Here is a 19,415-nt window from a genome sequence, read left to right as displayed (position 1 = left end):
GGACAACAGGCCATAATCACTCTGCCTCTGCAATGGAAATAGAAGTTAGAGAAAATGTCCAACAGATCAAACTTCTAGCACACACCTCAAATGAAAACTGTGGTACAATACTGAGGGAAGTGGCTCAGAACATACATTTGCATGTTGCAGGAAGCATGCCCTCCAACCCCAACATTAGGCGGATGGTTCAAAGAAAAAAGTGTCAAGTAATCCACACCCAATACCACCCCGTAAGATATTTTTATGTTTAAATGTTTATGTTTAAAAGACTTGTAGAGCGCACTCACACCGATTGGTTTCATGGCGCTGTAGAGAAGACAAGGAACAGATTTGAAAGGGCTTTTAGTTGTATACTTGAATTCAGTCGTAGGCTTGCTTATAGAGCCAGGTCTTAAGTGCTCTTCTGAATTTCATAAGGTCCAGGCAGATTCGGATCTCAAGTGGAAAAGAGTTCCAGAGGCGGGGGGCAAGTGTCGCAAATCGACAGCCAGCTGTGCGCTTCCGTTTGAAGGAGGGGGTATGCAAAAGTGAGAGATGGGCTGAGCGCAAATTGCGGGTAGGGGTGTGCCTAGTTATCAATTTATCAATACATTTAGGGCTTTTACAATGTAGGGATTTAAAGATCATGCAACCTGTTTTAAAGGTACAGCGCTGGGGAGCCAGTGAAGTTTCATAAGTAGTGGAGTGGCAGATTGCCATCTAGGTTAACTCAAGATCAGTCTGGCTGCATAGTTATGGACCATCTATAGTCGCTTCAGTAGGTAAAGAGGTATGCCGAGATATATAGAGTTAACATAATCCAGGTGGGATAGAACCATAGCTATCACCACCTGGGTAATGGCCTCCAGTGTAAGGAGGTGGCGTACCTTCCTTATTTTCCTGAGTTGGAAAAAACACTTGGAGACCACCTGGCCCACTTGTGATTTCAGTGAAAGATCACTGTTTAAGGTGACTCCAAGTGTCTTTGCCGATGTTGAGGGAGTCGGAGATGGCCCCATGTCTGATGGCCAATAGTTATGGGCCCCAGTGTTTGACACTGTCCCATGTGAGTACCAGCTCAGTCTTACCCGGGTTCAATTTAAGATGATTTTGGTCCATCCAAGCTTGGATGAACCTCATGGTAGACTGAAAGCTGGTAATTGAAATTTCTGTATTATCAATCGTAAAGAGCAATTGTAGATCATCTGCGTACTTGAAAACCGTCACTTGCCTTTCTCTAAGGGACTGGATTAAGGGGAAAATGTATAGATTAAACAAGTGGGGGGACAGGGAGGAGCCCTGTGGGACACCGCAAGTGATTGTCTGTTTGGGGGCAACCAAGTTTTCAAGGCGAACTGCCTGAGATCTGTTCTCCAAAAAAGATTTTAACCAGCTGACCGCTGTACCCCGGATACCGGCCTGAATGACACGATCGATCAAGATGATATGATCGACCGTGTCGAATGCGGCCGAGAGATCCAGGAGCACCAGGGCCTGAGGGGAGCTGTTGTCTGCGCAGTCGCGCAGTGTATCTAGTACAGTGAGTGTAACAGCCTCTGTCGAGTGCGCAGGCCAGAACCCTGCCTGGTGGGGCTCGAGGTAGTTTGACTCCTCCAGAAATTTGGACAGACATCTGGCTACATGGGCCTCCATCACCTTTGCTAAAAAAGGAAGTAAGGAGATAGGGCGGTAGTTTGCCTTGCATGTTGGATCAGCCCCAGGTTTCTTCAGAAGCGGTACCACTTTCGCTTCCTTAAATGCTGATGGGACTTTCCCTGATGATAAAGAGTCTTTCATGAGGGTACAGGTGATTTCAGGGAAGACAGAGAAGCAGTCTTTTAGAATATGAGGGGGACAGCTATCTGAAGGGGCACCAAATTTAACTTTAACAAGGAGCTCTTGAAGTAGCTCTGGGGTGATAGGAGGGAAGCTGCTGAGAGTATCATTATTTATGACAGTAGCAGTGACGAGAATGGTAGAATTGGGAGATTCCGGAATACTGGCTTTGATATCCGAGATTTTCTCGATGAAGTAATAATTAAGTGAGTCACAGAGGTTATTAACATCCCTAGTCATTTATTAAAAATGTACTCTAATGAAACCTTTCTTTTATATGATAATAGAGACGTACTAAAAATAATTTTCATTTTTAGCACTAACCATAACATTGTAACCCTTGAGAACAGTCCAATTTGGATGATGGATGGTACTTTCAAATCAACACCCCATCCATTTTCTCAAATTAACACTGTTCACGCTCATAAAAAATAACACTACAGTCTCTTTAGTGTATGCTTTGCTGCCTGACAAATAAACTTTTACATACACTGAATTTTTGTCAGTATTAAAAAGCAAAACCATGAATAAAAGTCCTGCAAAAGTAATAATTGATTTTGAATTGGCGATGATTACTACAATCACAAAGTTATACCCTGAACCACAAATCCAAGGATGTTTCTTTCACTTTTCGCAGGCTTATTATTGCAAAATACAGAAATCATCCTTCGTAGAGGAATATTTGTCAAGCAGCAAAATACAATTTGAATTAAGGAAAACTAACAGCGTTGTGTTTCGTACCACCTGAGAGTGTAGATGAGTATTATACTGCAAATACTGAATCAAATTTTTATACCGAAAATGAAGAAAAATTGGCTCCAATTCTAATTATTTTTGGGATACATGGATTGGCCGTCTAAGCAGGGCAGGCCGCAGGAGGAAACCCAAGTATCCTATTGAATGGTGGAATTGCTGTTCAACCTGCTTGGAAGGTGGTTTCAAAACTAACAATGCCATTGAGGGATGGCATAATTCTTGTAATTAATCTTTTGGTAGACATCATCCTAATATATATCCTTTTCTGGAAATTTTGAAAAAGGAACAAAGTTTTCAGGAAATTAGACTAGCTCAATCACTATCAGGTAGTCTGAATCAACGGATTTCCAAAAAAAGCAAAGAAATGTCCGAGAGACTATTGGCTAAAATTCAACTATTTTCGTTGATGGTGGCGTCAGACTACCTTGACAGTATTGCTTACGTTTTAAATTACTGAAAATTAAAAAACTAACATCATTATGGAATTACTTGACATTTTTTCTTCGAACAACAATTAATTTGGATTTTTTAAAATTATTTTTCTCTAACAAAAAGGAATGTTGGGGTTCTTACCTATAGAAGCCTTCTTTTTTTCAACACAATGGGACTGCTTGATAATCCTTGAGTCACCATTGGTCACCAACTCCAAATGCAACAATCCTTGCCCAAAACAATTTTTCTTTCGATCCAATAAAAATCCCAGATAATCCATTTTTTCCTTTTATATTAAAAAAATTCAGGAAAATATGATAAAATATGCAACAACGTTTGCCTTAATGCATTGCATAACTGAAAACTCCTTTTATCCAACAATAAAATAGGCAAATGTCTTTTTTAATTTCCAACATACAAAATGAGAATGTTTTTTGAAGATTGTGACTTTTAAAGAAACGCAGCTATATTAGCCTTATTTCTTTAATATTTTTAACATGACCGCAGTCATTCACTCGCCAAAATACAATTCAATGAACATTGCTGGTTGAAAACAAAATAACTTCCAAAATGTCAGGCAAAGCAGATTTTTTAAAATAATCATCATTTTATGACTAATGTCAAATATCCAAGTATTAAGGCCCATTTACTCCCAGCACACGACAACCTGTAAAAATAAATTGCCTTGAATTAGACTTTCAATGGATTTTTATTCTATTATAAAAACGAAAAGCATTCTCTTAACATTACTTTTCAAAGACAAATTGTTTTTTTAGAAACCATTCACATGGAGGAAATAAAACTTGTAACGTGCATCGGTGTATGATATCGTGAAACCTGTGCATTACATAAAGATTAACTAAATTCAGAGTAGTGTCAACAAACAATATATATTTACAGTAGTCATGGAGGCAGCGATAATCCCACCACCTCCATTTTTAGCACAAAACAGGTACTCCATCTATCGAGTGGGAAGAGTGGATTGAAGTGTTTGAAAATTATATTGAAGCACTTGATGGTGGTGAATTTAGTTATTCAAGCAAGAAAACTTTGCTATTCAGTACCTTAGGAAAGGAGGGGCAACATATATTTCAGTATTCACCTGTGGCCATGGGGTGGAATGGTCAACAAATTACAAATGTGTATCTTGAAGCCAAGATGAGATTAGAGAGGAGATTTGCAAAAGAAACCAACATAGTGATTTCTAAGTGTATGTTTTATACTCAACCACAGAAAATGGATGAGACGGTGGACCAATTTGTATCTAGGTTAAGAGAATTATCAGTTAAATGTCAATTTGGGGTCATGAGATAAGAGATGATCTGTGACCAACTCATTATGCAATGCAAAAACAAAAAAATGCGAGAGAGACTTTGGGCTGCAAAGAATCCATCTTTACATGATGCTGTAGAAATTGCAAAAGTTGTTGAACAATATGAACATTGCATGAGAGAAATGGAAAAAAGAAAAGTTGATGGGGAAGTGGCATGTATTGAAGGTGACGCTGTTGCAGCAGTAAATGCTGGGAAGTTAGGAGGAAAAGAAAGCAAGAAAAATTATGACAGTAGACGTAGTTATTCTTCTACATCTCCTAAGACTGCAAAAAACAATTTTAAACAACAGGCTACAGTGTGTTTTAGGTGTAGGAGTAGTTTCCACACTGCAGATTTTATAAATTGTTATGCCTTATGAAAAGATTGTAGACGTTGCGGTCGCAAAGGACATTTTGCACACATGTATAGATCTAATAAAGGCACAAATATAGCTTTGATACACGATAATCTTGGTGAAGAAGGAATAACTGATAGATTATTATGTGTAGAGGGTCAGGAGTTCTCGACTCAAAGCAATGTTTGTCATGGACAATGTTTCTGTGGAACCAATGGTAGATTCAATATATACAATTGTACCTGAACATATGTTCATAAATTGTTGGCCAAATGTGAAACCTTTACAGAAAGATATCAATCCAGGAGGCTACCAGGGAGAAAAAATTGATATCCACGGTTACATAGTCTCAGAGATAAACTTTAAAGGAAGAACGGTTAAAGGTAAAGAATATATAGCAAAGTCTGGTCCTCCTATCCTTGAATGGCAACATCAGTATGATTTGTGGCTTATTATAAATCCACGTGCACCGAATCAGGTTGTAGCAGTAAGTGATGAGAGCACTGATGACATTGTTAATGGTGCATGTAAAGTGTTTTCCAATGAGATAGGATTACTGAAAAACTATGTCCACAACATTTTGGTAAAACCAGGTGCAGTACCCATTCAACATAAAGTTAGAAAAGTGCCAATTATAGCTTGTCAAGAAGTTAAACGTATGCTGAAGGAAATGGTTTCTCAGGGTATCATTGAACCTGTAGAAACTTCTAGTTGGATTTCTCCGGTTGTAGTTACAGGCAAATCTGATGGCAGTTTTCGTTTGTGTATTGACCTGCGCACAGTAAATCAAAATATCGTAGCTGATAATTTTCCACTTCCAAATATAGGTGAGTTGGTTTTATCTCTGAAAGGTGCAAAGTATTTTTCAAAATTAGATTTAAAAAGTGCATACCATCAGATTAAACTGCATCCGGACTACAAAAATCTAAGAGCCTTTATTACTATGGAAGGCGTTTTTCAATTCACGAGAATGCCGTTTAGACTCTAGTCAGCGCTGAGTGTATTTCAGCATATGAGGGGTTAAGGTCCTAAGAACATTGATGGAGTCGTGTAGTTTCAAGATGATGTTCCTATTTTTGTAATGTCTAGTTTTTAGTCACAATACGATTTTGAAGAAAGTTTCAGACAAGATAGCTGAAGCATGGCTAACTCTTAAACAAAGAAATGTAAATTCTCTGTTGAAGAAATAGAGTATCTTGGATATACTTTGTCTTCGTCAGGGGTTAAACCGAAAAAAGACTTATTGGGGGCAATATGGAAAGTAGAAGCACCAAGAGACAAAGACCAACTTAGATCATTTCTTTGTCTGGTGGAATATTTCGCGAAATGTGTTGAGAATGTTGCAGAGAGAACTGAGCATTTGAAAAAACTATTGAGAAAGGGATGTGCGTTTGAATGATCTGGAGATCAAGAGAAGTCTTTTGAAAATATCAAAATGGAAATATGAAATGCCAAACTGTTAACTCCTTTTGACACAAGGTTATTGTCAATTCCTACGGTTGACGCAAGTGCTGTGGATTTAGGTGCGGTATTCTCACAGAAACACAAAGAAGGTGAACGCACTATAGCGTTTGCCTCACACTCCCTCGTCAGTACTGCGAGAAATTATTTGGTGATGAAGAGAGAGGCGTTGGCTGTAGTGTGGGCAACTGAATACTTTAGAATGTGTGTTTGGGGATTTCCAATTATTTTGAGAACATACCATAAACCACTTGTGAAAATGTTATTGCCTGGTGGAGCAGAAAATGATTTGGCAAGGTTAGCTCACTTAGCAGCACATTTACAAGAATACCAATACCAAGTGGAATACTTATGGGGATGGAAGAATACACAAGCAGACAGTCTATCAAGACTACCCTTACTGTGGCAGGAAGTTGACAGAGAGGGGGTGGAAGCGTATGGTGATGAAGTTGCTGTGGCATTTGTAGATGATATAGTTGGAACCGCTCAGGGTGCTATAGGGAAAGAACATTGGTTCAAGTGTATGAGAAATGATGTGGTTTTGACATAGGTCATAGAGATGTTGAACAAAGGGGTGAAAAGAGAGATTGCTGTTCCTGTTGCAGTACGTCCTTTTGTGAAAATTATTGATGAATTGTCTGTTTGTGGTGAAGGTCTGATTTCTAGAGGAGAAAAATGCATTCTACCTCAAGGGGTGCATTTTGAGCTGTTCAAGTTTGCTCATGAAGGCCATCTTGGTGAAACACTTACAAAAAGGAGATAACGTGAGAATTATTGGTGGCCAGGGATGGACCAGAATGTTACTGATTGGATGATGGCTTGTGTTGAATGTAAAGAAGGTGAGAAAAGACTGAAAATTGGGAGTCCGACAATCATGGGGTAAATCACCAATCCAGGGAAACCCTGGCACACAGTTTGCATGGACTTTATTGGTCCAATGAAAGTTTTGAATGCCCAAAGCAAGTTTGCTTTAGTTATGGTGGAGGTGTTTTCTAAGTGGCTGGTGGTTAGGTTTATGCGTGAAATTACCACAAGAAAAACCATTGAAATGATGGAAGAGGTGTTCAGAGAAGAAGGGTTTCGTGTGAAGTTAATTGCTGATAATGGTACTCAACTGACATCTAGGGAGATGAGATTATTTTTGGAAGCTTGTGGTATAAGTCATTAACTCACGTCATTGTACAACCCACAAGGCAATGGTGTTGTCGAGAGAGCAAATTGTTTGATTAAAGGGGTTGTGCAGATGGCTTTTGTAAGTAGAGGTAATGTTAAAAAAATGGTATAAGAACTTGTTTGGGCTTATCGCACCACAGAGACTGGTATCACCAAAGAAGTTCAGTTTAAGATGATGAGGGGACGTGATGCCAACACAAAAATGTCTCCTGCCTGAATGAAAAAATGTATTGATGGAAATGAACTCCATATCAATGTGTTGGAAGGTTGTGGTGTAAATGAAAATCTTAAACCAGGTGATTTAGTTAAAGCCAAAAGTTGAAGAATTGAGGGAAGTTGTTTCAAGTTTCCTGGACCATTTAAAGTCAAAGAAGTGCTTGATTATTATGTTCTTATAGAAAATGGAGAAAGATGGAATAAACGCAAGGTAGCTTTGTATGAGAAGACGGGAAGGGATGGTGCGCTGGGAAAAGGAAAAAAAAGAAGACGGTTGTAGTGGTTACATGCTTATGGATGATGTGGAAGTGTTGGGTGGGAGAATTCAGAGTGATGTTACACAGAGTTTTAGAGGGATTATGTTAGCAAGTGAACATTTGTTACATTTGCTATCTTTTATGCTATCTGGTTTCTATCTGTTATGTACTCTTTCCTTTTGTGTGTAAAAGGAAGAGAATGTGTTGTAATCTAGTCTGTACCTTTAACTTCTTATGTTCTTTAAGTTTGCAATTTGAAACTAAATGTAGCAATGCTTGCTAAATCCACCCCTGACCAACACTTCTAATGTCATGAAATGTCTAATAAATAAATGTTTACTTATTGTTTAAATGAGCTTACTGTTGTAATCTAGTTTGTACCTTTAAATGCTTATGTTCTTTATTAGAACACTTCAGTGGAAGTTATGTGAGTGTTCCTTTTCCAGTCAGCTGTCTGCTGGCTAGAAAAGGAGCATCACCTGAAGTTGATTTTCTGCTTAAATAATTATCTTTCACATAAGAAAACTACTTTCCTTCTTTACAAAACTTACCATGAAGACTGCTCATTCAAAAGTCTTAAAACGAAATGTCGGTGACCAATTTGGCATGAATCGCATTCTTTAGATTTCTTTTTTACAATTATAAAAATGCATTCTTTCCAAAAACATTGGTGCATCATAGATGAAACTATAGACTAGTAGTGGTTCTAATATCACAGAATCCACTGCCTAGTTCCTATTTTTCTGGAGCTGACATATAACTTATTAGGACGATCCAGCCTGCGATGTTTCCTCCTACAATGCTCCTCTTCCACAAACACCTAACTCTGAAAGACGGTATTATAAGCTACCCAGTGCAATGTGCCATATAACAAAGAATATTTATCGTCCACATCATCACCCCTGACCTATCACACACTGGTGGAAATAGAATTATTACCTGTAGTGAGACAGCTGTATATTGCATGCTGATAGGGTGCAATTTGCATACTCTCAAATATCCCACAGGCTGTCTTCCAAATTGAAACAACGCACTTCTTACAATACTGTCTAAAGTCACAGTATTGTCCCATCAGGGACTTCCGGTTGATAATAACCATCTATAATATAACGCTCCCTTCAACACACTGAGATGTGTAAAGTTAACTCCTTATTATGACAGCCATCTATATTGACTGAGAAAGACGTGCAATATACTTTTCAGGTAGAAACGTTCATGCGTAGACCTTGAAACTGCTTGGAGTTTTTTCCGTCACAAAAAAAGAGGCTATTGCCTTTGCACTGATCTGTCCTTGGAATGCCCCGAAAGGCGCTCTGGCATCCACTGTCAGACTGCAGTGATCAAAGACTGTCAGACAGTGATAGCTGCACATTAAAGCCTCCTCATCTCAAACCACGTCGCAGTGGTTGGAATTGTCGCTTCAGGCTGTCTGTGACATCTGTGTCTATGGACAGTCACTCTCAAAATAGCAATTCTGATGGCTCTTGCTGCAGTACCTCATGTTTGAAGCGTTCATGCTGCGATGATAATGCTCCTTGTAAAGCCATCTGCCCCTTGGAGTTGGACTATATTAAATACCCAGAGAGCTGTGTGGGGGCCACACATGACTGAATCTGGACAGAGAGGCGCGTAATTTAAACAATTTGGGTCCACACATAGCACCATTTTTGTATACATTTTATTAACTTAATTAACATTCATAATGTGCTACCTTAAGAGAACAGGGCCGCTAAAGAGTACAGCAGGTTCATGGAAGGGTGAGGAGGGCTTGTATACAAAGTGTACAACCCTCAACCGAAAAACTTAAAAGTCACAACAAAAGCATCCTAAAAAGCTGGTTTTACTGGCAAGGGTGCAGGATATACAAGGGGATCGGGCGGGAACAAATTTCTCACGAATAAAACAAGCATTTGGGGGCAGCATTTAAAACAACCCTCCAAACCATCACGGAATACTCGGGAGCTTACACACTCTATTAGTCGGTGGGGCCCATAGCACCTTGAGTCACTCATTCGCACAAAATACACTGCTCTCAAGATCAATGAAACCTAGAGGATGAGCTGCTGGACAGCGGAGTACCCTAATTAATCTACAATTTTAAATTCTATACATAGTAGAAATTAGTTAATGGAAAACAAGACCCGCATAATTTACCATTTTATTTAATTTTATTTTGCCTCTCGATTACTCTGTCATGACCTAATAATTGAAGTTAAATTTTTATTCAGAAAATCTATTAAAACATTTCTTTAATTATTCAACCAAGAGTAAAAGAATAAATTCAGTTAGTTTACATTTATTAGCGAAATGGTTCAGGAAATAAGAAGATTCAAAGACATATTACCCGTCTTCTTAACGTGTAGGAAAAACAGGATTAAAATGAAAACAGGTTCCCAAACCAACCTCTCAATGTTCTTCTATGTCTACCTCCCATCAGGACTCCGATCCCATGAAAAGTTTAAATCAAGAAAAATGTCAACGTCTTTAGCACCCAATAATAAATCCGTCCGACAGCATGTCGTGGTGCAAAAATTCAAAGCAAGAAAAGATTTTTTCTCTCCTTTAAATGGCCTCTTTGATACCCTTTTTCACTAACTATCTAACTAAAATGTGAAACTTTTGGGTCCACGCTCATTCCTCATTAGTCCATTTGAGGGGAGATGAAGTTCACCGCAACTCCTCATTGTCCAAAATTTGCAAAGTCACTACCATAATTCTCATGTGGTCATAATTGTTCATGTTTGCAACATTTTCATCCTGTACTTCATGTGGATACTTTACTAAATTTTCTCAGGCTCTCAACTCGAGCATCTCATCTGGCACCATTCCGCTCTTCCAGGCCACGCTCTCTCGGAGTCCCATAAAACCTCTGTTTTATTTTAGGCCACATGGGCCATAACGGGAACTGTTATAGAAACAAACACAATTTTATTTTAGATTTCGAAGTAAACCCCTTCTGTTTACCTCCCCTCTTCTCTAAGTTTACCCTGTTAGTTGTTACCTAGCATTAAGCCACGAGGATGCCTTATTTCTTACCAATCTTCTTCGTGTTGCCACAATGAATACTCCTAATAAGCATATTTGCATGGCTTTATTTACTTAAAAGCATTATTACACTGTGTTAGTATGACAAATTCACTTAATGTGTTACGATTTGCAACACAAGCAAATTAGTATCCCAAGTGTACTTTTTCTGTGTGTGCTTTTCTTTTCGGGGGTGAGTACTGCAATCCACTCGATTAATATGTTATAGTTATGGGAAACCTGATTTTACCAGGGGTACACCAAAAATGTTGTCACTTCCTCGCTTCAGCACTTCCAAGAAGCTTCCACGCGATACGGAATACTGCATGCCTCGCCGCAAATCGAGCAGTGCATTCGCTGCAATGCTCGACCTAAAAAGAGGAGAAATATGTTTATTTCTCCTCGTTTTTTCCTTGTAGTACTGCAGCACACATAGAAAGATGAAAACGCCTCCCAGGATTGCTTTTGTGCATGAAGATACCCTTTCTGGACAAGAGAAAATCCTGCATGCAAAGCATTTCCCTCACTTTTAACTTTACATTACATATGTCCACCATATTTTAATCTATTAAGAATATAAATGTAATATTACCTGTCTGCGAAAGCGGTGTCATCTCGTCTCCAGCGGAAGGTTTACAGTCCTGAAAACAAAGGAAACTATCTTGCGCATACAGCAGCAGATTCGAGTAAAATAGAAGACGGATAAAGATTTCTATTCCAAGTTATAGAAAAGCGTGGGAAAATGTAATATTACTCTTTCAAAACTTATTTTAATTCAACACTACAGCATAAGTTTTTAATTCTTAAAGTTATTGATTTGTTCTTACATTAAAATTTATAACATTCTTAATAAATATAATTTTTACGCAAAAACGACTGTTTATATTTTATAAATACCAATAAAATTTTAAATATTTTAAAAAATATATATATATATTGAAGTTTGACAATATTATTCTCAAGGTTACTTTAAATGTAGTATATTTTAAAGTTATTTTTTATTTATAAGTTAATAATCAAAACCAAAGAGTAATACAAATATAACAGGTTGCTAAAAAATAACTTTTACTTTTAGGAGTTTATAAAATAGGTAATAATATTCAACAGCAATACACCTACTCCAAAGGTGAGACAATGATATGCTTCAGCCGACCATGGGTCTTCACTAAGATTACCTACTTTTGGAGAATAAAGTCAACTTGCATGTTCCTTCCATATACTTAAAGCCACACATTTAAAATATTCACTGCTGCATGGAATAACAAACAGTGGGAATAAGGCTGGTACTGTAGGCAAAATAAATCCTCATCCCAATATCCAACATTCAGGCAGACACTTTCTTTGCAATCTTCTGGAATCATTACACAGTGCTAAAGTCTCTCTTGTCTTGAAGAATAAAGTCAACTTGCATGTTCCTTCCATATACTTAAAGCCACACATTTAAATTGTTCGCTGCTGCATGGGATAACAAACAGTGGGAATAAGGCTGGTAATGTAGGCAAAATAAATCCTCATCCCAATATCCAACATCCAGGCAGACACTTTATTTGCAATCTTCTGGAATCATCATACAGTGCTAAAGTCTCTCTTTTCCCAGCTCTTATTTTTCTTTGGTTGAGCACAGCCAACAATATATCTGTACAAAATTCTGCTGCAGTCATCCTGCACGGAGGGGGAATCTGAGGACACCTGTTGGTGCTTTTTTTCACTTTTCCTTTCCACCCATGTCTACAGTAATTCACCAGCTCAGGAATACAGGGCCACTGCATGGAACAGAAGAAGCGGCTTTCCTTGTGTGCTATAAATAAGCTCTCACTGCACCATGGCACTACTTAATGCACCAGCTGTGATGGGAAATGTCATCAACTGAGATATACTGAAAGTCATCTTGGATTTGGGTGGCACCTCATCTCTGGACTCTTGTAATCTCTGGCACACATCAACTGCCTCAACATGCTCCCTTACCGGCTGCCAACCAATGTTCCAATATGCCACCTCTCCTGAACAAAGAACTGCCACCTCAGCAGATCCAGGTCTTCGTAGCTTTAAGAGCAAAGATCAATGTCCTAGGAGTAATGTAGGTACAAGAACTCTTTTGCCATAATAAAACAAAACAAATAGTATGGACTGCCATGAAACTAGAGTCTCTTCAACCAACTATCTCTATAATTTAGAGCCAGCACACAACTTAATGTGATCTAAGAGCAAAGTGAAACAAGTCTGGCTGGAAGTATTAACTGCTTAGCTAAAAGACATATTTTGATCTGGGATCGGAAAAGGAACTTGAACTTGAAAAGAAAAACACAGCATCAAATGAATTGAACAGAACCTCATCTAAGAATTCAAAGTGAATTTGCCTCACCTACCCACATTCTCATTGTTGCCACCATTCTATCCACTCCACTCTCATATCCTTATTTTACTTCTATATATCACCTTATGAACTATTTGACAGCTCTCCACATAAAGTCTTTACTTTGCATTACGCGTTGCAATAAATTTAATCGCTGAGTAACAAAATTGATACCTCAGTATTAAAATACTTCCCCACCCATTACCCCTATTATCCCTACATCCCGTCGCTAAAGGTAAGTATTTCTGAATAGTTTTTTTAAATTAGTATTTTATATTTAATGTAAAACAAATTAAAAATACCTATGTAATTATGATATAAACTCAGCTCGAAACTATTGAACCAGGTCTGGACACAATTTTCCCAAAAATTTGACATACTGTGTTCACCAGAAACTTGGTCGTTGGTAATTTTTATACAGCTTTGTGCCCACTTAGGGCCAGATGTAGGACCCCTAATACCGGTCGGAAACGGACGATTTTGGCCGTTTCCGACCAGTATTAGGGTTTTCAGATGTAGGGGGCTGAAAAATACAGAGTCGGTATATTTACCGATTCTGTAAAATTACCGATTCGGTAAATTACCGAATCGGTAAATATACCGATTCTGTAATTACAAATGTAGGTGGCACAGTTTACAGTGCCACAGGCCCTTAAGAGTCGGTATTTTACCACACAATCCTATTGTGTGGTAAAATACCTAATTCAGGTGTGCATGCATATCTGTGCATGCACACCTGTGCAATGCGACACACAGACATGCCCTTAGGGCATGTATGTGTGCACATTGCACACAAGCCTGTACTTGGGGTGCTAGAGGGTGTCAAAGTGACACCCCCTGCACCCTTGCAGGATTCGGTATTTACCGATTCTGTAATCACAGAATCGGTATTTCCCATTGATTCCTATGAGCTTCGAAGCCCATAGGAATCAATGGGAAATACCGATTCTGTATTTACAGAATCGGTAAATACCGAATTTTACAGATTCAGTAATTCAGATTTTAGAATTACCTAAATCTGCCCCTTCCCATTTACATGTGCGTATTCGAATTCAACGTTGTGTATATATAAACACGCGCTAATGTTGCAAAGTGAACCAACTCCTCCCCCCTCCCTCCCCCCACTTCCCGGTCTGCCATCCTGACACCAACTGTCCATCCTAATATATGTAAACTATTGTCTCTATGCGTCCTTTCTTAATGTTGCAAAGTAAACCAACTCCTCCCCCCTCCCTCTACCCACTTCCCGGTCTCCCATCCTGACACCAACTGTCCATCCTAATATATGTAAACTATTGTCTCTATGCGTCCTTTCTTAATGTTGCAAAGTGAACCAACTCCTCCCCCCTCCCTCCACCCACTTCCCGGTCTCCCATCCTGACACCAACTCTCCATCCTAATATATGTAGACTATTGTCTCTATGCGTCCTTACTTAATGTTGCAAAATAAACCAACTCCTCCTTCCTACTTCCACTCACTTCCTGGTCTGCCATCCTGACACCAACTGTCCATCCTAATATATGTAGACTATTGTCTCTCTGTGTCCCTTGTATTTGTTGCGCAGCAACCAAATTGATAGGGTCTGTTCGGCCTTTTCGATTAAAAACACGCACCTATTGGACACGCGCGTATTCGAATCTAATGTTGTGTATATATAAACATGCGCTAATGTTGCAAAGTGAACCAACTCTTTCTCCCACCCACTTCCCGGTCTGCCATCCTAACACCAAATGTCCATCCTAATATATGTAGACTATTGTCTCTATTCGTCCTTTCTTAATGTTGCAAAGTGAACCAACTCCTCCACCCACTTCTCGGTCTGCCATCCTGACACCAACTTTCCATCCTAATATATGGAGACTATTGTCTCTATGCGTCCATTTTAGTTGTTGCTGTGCAACCCAATCGATAGGGTCTGTTCGGCCTTTCGATTAAAAACACACGCGTATTGGACACTCGCATATTCAAATCCAAAGTTGTGTATATATAAACATGCGCTTAATCGAATCCAACGTGTCAAAATTTCAAAGCAATCGGTGAAGAACTTTCGGAGATTTAATATTTTGAAGAAACGAACATTGACATTTTTATGTGTCAGTTCAGGCTTTCGATTAAAAACACGCGTATATTCGACACTCGCGTCTCCGAATCCAACGTTGTGTATCTAAAAACACGCTTGTATTCAAATCCAACGTTTTGTCATAATTTCAAAGCAATCGGTGAAGAACTTTGAGAGATTTACGACTGCACAACTCAATCGATATGGTCTGTTCGGCCTTTCGATTAAAAACACGTGAGTATTCGTCACTCGCTTATTCGAATCCAACGTTGTGTATATATAAACATGCGCTTAATCGAATCCAACGTTGTGTCAAAATTTCAAAGCAATCGGTGAAGAACTTTCGGAGATTTAAGATTTTGAACAAGCGAACATTTACATTTTTATGTGTCTGTCCGGGCTTTCGATTAAAAACACGCGCTTATTCGACACGCGCGTATTTTAATCCAACTTTGTGTATATAAAAACATGCGCATATTCAAACCCAACGTTGTGTCAACATTTCAAAGCAATCGGTGAAGAACTTTCGGAGATTTACGATTTTTAACAAACGAACATTTACATTTTTATTTATATAGATATAGATATATAAATATAAATATATATATATATATAATGAAATTATCATAAATTAAAATAATACCAAGTATCAAAAAAGTTACTGGAGTACTAAATTACTTCCCAAACCCACTACCACTTTCCTCTTTACATTCTGTAGCAAAAGAAAATCATTTTTGAATTAAAAAAGAATACTTTAACAAACAAATAAAATAATTTGTTTATATTTCTAAATAATAATATAATTAATGTAAAATTAAATTAATAACTAGGTTTTTTTTAATTTTATTTTTTTATTGTTCTTAGTACAGCCAAACTGCAAACAGATACACAAATTAGTATATATCACATTAATCATCAAAACGAAATGTCCAACTTTTTGTTTTCAGGAGAGAAAAACTCATGATTCATAATAGTCCCGAAACGCGCTCCAGATTTGTATACCCAGACTCTTTTTCCTTTTTCCCTTAATTGAAAATAAACTCCACTCCAAATTATATAAGCTCAGCATTTTAGCACGCCATTGATGAAATTCCGGTGGTTTTTCCTGTAGCCACTCCAAGGCTATACATAGACGTGCAACAGTCATTGCAAAAAATATGAAATGTCGATGTTGAAAAAGTATTTCCATATTATTGTCTTTTTGAATTTTGCCTAACACCATCATTGCTGGGGAGATAACAACCGTTGTTTTAATCACCAAGGAGATACATTTTTCCAAATGTTCAATAAACCCCCACAACTTAACACAGCTAAAAAAAAATATGTATCGCCCCAGCATCCTTATCCCCACATCGAAAACATTTGCCTTCATTTCCAACTCCCCATTTTGCCATTCGCTTAGGCATATAATATAAATCATAAAGCGATTTAAAAAACTAAGCTTTCAAGTTTGCAGACATGAGCGCCTCCTTTGACAAAATTAAAAGATCCTCTACTACAATCTCTAAATCTCCTAGAGATTCTCTCCATTTCAACTGTACTTTCTCAGTATCATCTTTCTTAGCGGAGACCAAAGATTGATATATCACTCCAAATTTAGCCGATCTTCTAATTCCTTCAATGACTTGATGTTGAATTAAGTTCGTACCTCTTCGATTTAAATAGTCCCGAATTTGTAGGTATTTAAAGAAATACCATCTAGGCAGTGAATATTTATCCTTGATCTCTTCAAAAGATTTACAAATTCCATTCTCATTTACAATGTGTCCTAAGATCTTAATACCTTTCTGCTCCCACTTATTAGTCATTGCATCTGAGAAAATTCCAGGTAATATCCTATATGCATTAAGCGGGGTATAATATGATACTCTTGCTACATCCATATTTTTTGTAAACCATTTCCAGAACTTAAATGCCCCCATAGTTACCTTGAACCTTGTTCGCTTATAGTAGCTCCCATCAATTTCTTTGACTAGAATATGTTTTGAATATGGGCCTAACTGTATATTAAAAATATTTGGAATGCTAGCGTCATCGCTTTCATGCTCTCCTGTTATGAGGACCCTCATTTTCAACAGCAAACAGGTTATATAATAAAGAAAAAAATCAGGTACCCCCATCCCTCCCCTTAGAACTGGCAGCATCATATAACTCATTGCCCTTCTAGGTCTCCCAGGGCTCCATATGAATTTCCCGCATTTGGATTGTAACGCCTGTATTTTATCTTTATTAATTTCTAACGGTATAGATCTGAATAAATACAAAACCTTTGGCAATATATTCATTTTTATGACATTTGATCGTCCAATAATGGTTAAATGCAGCCTCTCCCATCTGTCCAGAGATTACCTGATTCTTGCCATTAAGATATTCCAGTTGGCTTGCACTAGTTCCGTCATATTTGCCCTAATTAAAATACCTAAATACGTAGCTTCTTTAACCACCCTGCTATCTTGCCATTTAATCGTGTCAGAGCAGAGAATTTGGGTTTTTGACTCGTTCCGTTTATATCCAGTTATAAAGCCAAATACCTTTGCTAACCGTTTTATTTCTTTTATCGCAATTACAGGATCAGTTGTAACCACTGCAATATCATCAGCGTAGGCAAAAACTGAAAAATAGTCCTGAACTTTATAAGGGGGAATCAAAATATTGCGGCATAGTAGCTCTATTAAGGGATTTATATAAAGGGCAAATAAAAGGGGGGAACAGGGACAGCCTTGTCGTGTACCACGTGATATGATGACAGTTCCAGAGAGTAGGCCCATCACTGATATCTTTGCCACAGGATGTAAATATAAAGATTGAATTGCTCTAATAAATTTTGGCCCGAATCCCATTTTTTCCATTAATTCCCAAAGATACCTCCACTGCACGCGATCAAACACTTTTTCTGCGTCTAACAGAATCAGCGCTAAATCATTCTTTTTTACTGAGGCAGTGTCAAATAGAGAAATAACTTTATTGACGTGTTCTACCGTCCCCATTCTGGGGATGAATCCGTGTTGATGCTGTGAAACTAAAGGGGTAATACAGTCAATCAACCGATTGGCTAATATTTTAGAATATATTTTGTTATCAGCATTTAACAATGAAATCGGTCGATATGACCCAACAAGTTCTGGTGATTTACCCTTTTTACAGAAAACTGCAATGGTGGCTTCTGTTCATGTTTTTGGTGGAAATCCCAGCTGGGCTTCGTACATGGTTTTTAATAGTTGTTTTTTTATGTCATGAGAGAATTGTACATATACTTCGCTAGGTACTCTATCAGGACCTGTAGCTTTTCCTTTAGCTAGACTTTTAACAGCCCGATCCAACTCCTCCTCTGTGATCATATCCTCTAGCCATTGTGATTCAATAGAATCCACCCTTTTTAAAACTTCTGCTAGTATTGCATTCCAGTTTGATCCCGGAACGTCGGATCCTTCATATAGCTCAGAATACAATTGTTGAAAGACCTTGAGTATCTCTTTTGGTCCCGACTGTGCCACCCCAGCAGAATCTATCATTTGATCAATATTTCTGGCAGATTCTTTAATAAGTAATTGAATTGCTAATTTTCTACCAATTGCCTCTCCATATTCATGTTTGTCCATCTTAGAAGAAAGATATCTCCTAGCATTTTCTTCTGCCCAAACGCCTAATACTTTCGCTCTGTCCTTGGCCACCTTATCCTCTAATATGGACAAATAGACCACCTTATTGATTATCCCCTGCATTAATAAAGTTTCAGAGTGAATTAATAGCTCATATAATCTATTTAACTCTTGTCTGGCTTTTTTTTTATTCTTACAGGAAAAACTAATACATTCTCCGCTAAATCCAGCTTTAAAAGTATCCCATATTATTGCCTGTGAACTGGATCCCTTATTCTCTTCAAAAAATAGTTTCACCCACTTCCTAACATGAACTCTAAAAGCAACATTAAAGATGAATTTTCTATCAAATGTAAAGCTGGTTTGTCTAGACTTAATTAGCGCCATACCAATTTCTAACAATAACGGTGAATGGTCTGATGAGATTCTGGGGTATACAGAAATGGTTGCACCATGAATTACTGAGACAGGGGTAAAGAAATAGTCAAGTCTAACCAATTTTTGTGAGGGTAAGAATAAAACGTTATCCACTATCTTGAGGTCTTAAATGCCCCCACACATCCACCAGCCCATGATCTTGTGCTAAACTTAACAAAGCCTT

Source organism: Lissotriton vulgaris, chromosome 9 (assembly GCF_964263255.1).
Source record: "Lissotriton vulgaris chromosome 9, aLisVul1.2, whole genome shotgun sequence".
NCBI lineage: Eukaryota > Metazoa > Chordata > Amphibia > Caudata > Salamandridae > Lissotriton > Lissotriton vulgaris.
Note: the sequence above shows the minus strand (reverse complement) of the source record.